The sequence below is a fragment of the Micropterus dolomieu genome, linkage group LG13 (assembly GCF_021292245.1).
Source record: "Micropterus dolomieu isolate WLL.071019.BEF.003 ecotype Adirondacks linkage group LG13, ASM2129224v1, whole genome shotgun sequence".
Taxonomy (NCBI): domain Eukaryota; kingdom Metazoa; phylum Chordata; class Actinopteri; order Centrarchiformes; family Centrarchidae; genus Micropterus; species Micropterus dolomieu.
In genome coordinates this window covers 19363789-19367977 of record NC_060162.1, presented here as the reverse complement: position 1 = coordinate 19367977, position 4189 = coordinate 19363789, and the positions used below count along the sequence as shown (strand labels likewise).

At 37.8% G+C, this 4189-nt stretch overlaps 1 protein-coding gene across 1 annotated transcript in view; it reads right to left on the bottom strand.

Moving 5' to 3' along the window:
* Nucleotides 1–4189, bottom strand: part of si:dkey-247m21.3 (5-hydroxytryptamine receptor 4) — a 74524-nt gene that overhangs the window by 46397 nt on the left and 23938 nt on the right. The window lies entirely within an intron of this gene.

Sequence of the window (4189 nt, the reverse complement as noted above, 5' to 3'; positions counted from 1 at the left end):
AATTACATTTTTCACACGCTGTTATGCCACACATTAATTTTGTCACGCAGTGAAATACAAATGTATAACTGATAAGACTCACTGAGCGAATCAACTCCGTCCAGCTGATGCCACACCGGCGTAACCCGCTCGTACTGTGAGTCCAGACAGCTGTTACGAGTGGTAACATAGCTGGTAGAGTTTTGCAACATAAACATCTAAAAAGAGAAGCCAGCCTTGTTCTGTTTGGAACTGTGAGCTACACTTTATCTGAGCTGCTAAAGTTAACGTTTAATTTACTTTTGGTTTCACAATCAACATGCAGTCCCAAACTGCGTCGGTCAAACAGTCTGAAGGGGATGACATTACTACCAGCGAATAAATAACGTAACGCACATGAGAGAATAGGGCAGGTAGACTTCTCAAATGATGACGTTAGTCTCTTGTGACTTTTTTCTGGACATGTCAGAGAACACAGATTTGTGGGAGAAATTTCAAAGGTGTAGATAGTTTTGAACATGTGCAGAAAAACTGCTAAAACACAGGAGCTATTAAAGTCCAGGAGTTTATAACTAAATAAAAATGTTATAATTTATTCATTGAGGTGACTAAATCATGACTCAGCAGGGTTTTATATAGAAAAGTTGATCTTCTGGAGAAACAGGTCTGAAAGCAGCACAGAATGCCTGAGAGCTGCACTGCATAATATTCTGTCATAGTTACGCTATAGAGTTTGAATTATCACCTGCCACCTGAATTTAATTTTTCTTTATAAAAATAAAAAAAATCACCATAAACTGGTGCAGATAAATTAATCATAATGCAGGAAATAAAGTGTTTAATGCCCCACATTTTCATAAAATTCAGCAAAATAGTATTAAAATCTAGTCAAGTCTCGATCTCGTGAACCCAATCTCATCTCGTCTCATTGTTTAAGTCTCTCGTTACACACCTAGCATTAACACATCTATGTTTGTCTATATGTATATAGATAGATAGATAGATAGATAGATAGATAGATAGATATTGGACTCTGAGACTGACTGATAAACAAAAACAAACAGGCAGACAGACGATGTAGGAGGACTGACTGACTCATCTGATGTGAGCTGTAATTAGAAGATGCTTTCTCGCCATCTGGGAAACTTCCTGATTTACAGGGCTGCAAAAACTGCCTACCTGATGCATGTCTGAAAACCTGGCTATAGTTTATCCAAACAAAGTTTATGTTCCTGTCAAAGACGTCCATGGAAAGGCGTAGTTGTCTCTTGACGCTATCACATTGTAATTAGATTAGCGTTGCCTTCAACAGCTACCATATCACTCAATTTCAGGTGCTGTTAAAAGGTGTAAGAGTGTGTAGTTGAAAATGCAAAATAATGCACACTTTATAGTGGCTCAAACAATGGGATGTGGGAGAATCAAAGGCATTGCAGAAAAGAACTGTGGCAACCATGAAGTGGAGAAGATGGACAGAATTAATTCAGAAGTTAGTCATTGTATCCTTGCTCTATCTATCTATCTTTGTTCATCAAATGACTATTTTACATAAAGGATCTCAGCATCCAACTCTCAAAAAGTGTGCCATGGGATCAGTGAGATGTTAGACAGTTCTTAAGATACCAAAGTACAGTTCCTTCTTTGCTACCATGTGGATACTTTCCCTTGGAATCACTCTATAAAGCTATTTTTACTTTTACATCAAGACTTGAGTATTTCCTTCTCTTGTGGACACAGGACACTCCTCTGAAATAGTATTTTGTTATATAATTTTTTTACTGATTTCACCCATTTTATTTTTGCTTTTCTAATCATTTCTGGCACTGCACTGTGGAATGTGAAAAATGGTTATTGCACCAGACACACAAACCTGCACACACACACAAGAAAAAAAAAATCCACACTACATAAACAATGATTTTCCAGCAAGTGTGCCCAAATCTAAACAAGAACAATTCACAATGTGCTGGCTCTTGACAATGTGTGTGCTGAGATCATTTGTAATGTACCAAAAGTTGCAAATCATGTTAACAGTAGTGCGTTGTGACCATTATATCACTGTTAACACAACAAATGCAGCAAATTAAAAGCTCTTTAACTCACCACTCACTTGTTTTCTTGTCAGGTGGGAAGTAAATACTTCTCACATAATCTCACACCTCAGATTGTGAGAGGGCTGAACCGTGTGTGTGTGTGTTTGCGCATGTTCTCATATGCACATTTGTTTATTTGTATGTGGAGAAGGAGTCTTTGGACCTGTTGCCAAGGAGACTGAGAAGTATCATGCTCTGCAGACTATCCTCCTGTACTTTGAAATGTTTGAATAAGGAAGGCTGGCTCTTAAACAAACTACTGCTGGGGCAGATGTTCTCACCAGAAGCTGTGCTGTAATGTGTGTGAAGTGTCAGTGAAGTAGCTGATGACCAGTGTTGCTAAACATTCGAAGGTGAGATTATAAGATAAGTCTGGTTTTTATGTTTTTGTTATTATCAACAAATCCCATTAAAAGATCAAAACCACAAGTGAATTGTTCCTACTTGCCTCTCTCACCAAAGCCAGATATATTGTATTCCTCTGTGCTATTGACCTCCACTGTTTCTACCTTGAACATGGGCACAGTAGCTTATTTATATCTCAAATTCTCACTGAATCCTCACTATTAATCTGCCACTTAAAATAGTCCCCAACAAATAAACTATTGACTTTTGTTTGAGTAATATTTGCTAACAACTACAGTGCCCAGTGTTGGTTTTGCTTAACCAGAATTATCCTTTAACGGTACAGTGTGTAATATTTCTGAGGATCTATCGACAGAAAGATCCATAACTATGTTTTCAGTGGTGTATAAACATAATACAGTACATAGTACATAATAAGCATTTATGTCTACATTACCGCGGGTCCCCCCTTCCATGGACATAGCCACATTGCATCGTCATGTTTCTACAGTAGCTGAAAACAGACAAAGAATTCACGCACAGTGAATTCTACACACAGACGTAGAATTCAGGCAGTGCAGACACTTATCACTATTTTGAATATGTACATTAGAAGAAGAAGAAGTAGTAATAATTTACTACAGGGGTCTGCAAATAAGTTTTGCATCAGATCAATATTTTCAACCGTTAGATGGTGGACGAGAATATAAGTCATAATATTGACATCCATTAACGTGTAATTTGGTTAACCCAGTTAGTAAGACTCACATCCCAAAGGTTGGGGGTTTGACTCCACCTTGAGACAGCTTTTTTTCTCTCTCTTCAACAAATGGATTCTGCAGTGAATGTTTCTCAGATCATGGCATGTACTGCACTGTTTTTGTTTCGGTGTTTGATCCGCATCCATCAACCTACGGACGCTATCTCATTTCCCCAGTATCTCCAGGCAGAGGACATTTAGGGGAATCACGTTTTCTGACGGCTCTTTCAGAGGTGTGTCAAGCAGGCTACAGACTCTTTTACTGTCGTTCAGAGTTTTTCAAAGTAAAAGCTTAGTTCAACTCCAAGTACGGCATTACAGTGAACAAGCTTCTTGCGCTTTTGTTTTGTTGGCAAAACCACTAAAGAGGAATTGATTATGAGAGTAACTGTGAGCTGTCATGACTGAGATCTATTTCAGATCTCTATATTTGATCATTTAGAATTTCTAAATAAATATACAGGTGTTGGTCATATAATTAGAATATCATCAAAAAGTTGATTTATTTCAGTAATTCCATTCAAAAAGTGAAACTTGGATATTATATTCATTCATTACACACAGACTGATATATTTCAAATGTTCATTTCATTTAATTGTGATGATTAAAACTGACAACTAATGAAAATCCCAAATTCAGTATCTCAGAAAATTAGAATATTAATTAAGACCAATACAAAAAAAGGATTTTTTTCCAACTGAAAAGTATGAACATGTAAAGTGTGAGCATGTACAGCACTCAATACTTTGTTGGGGCTCCTTTTGCCTGAATTACTGCAGCAATGCGATGTGTCAGACTGTGGCACTGCTCTGATAGTGGCCTTCAGCTCTTCTGCATTGTTGGGTCTGGCGTATCGCATCTTCCTCTTCACAATACCCCATAGATTTTCTATAGGGTTAAGGTCAGGCGAGTTTGCTGGCCAATTAAGAACAGGGATACCATGGTCCTTAAACCAGGTACTGGTAGCTTTGGCACTGTGTGCAGGTGCCAAGTCCTGTTGGAAAATGAAAT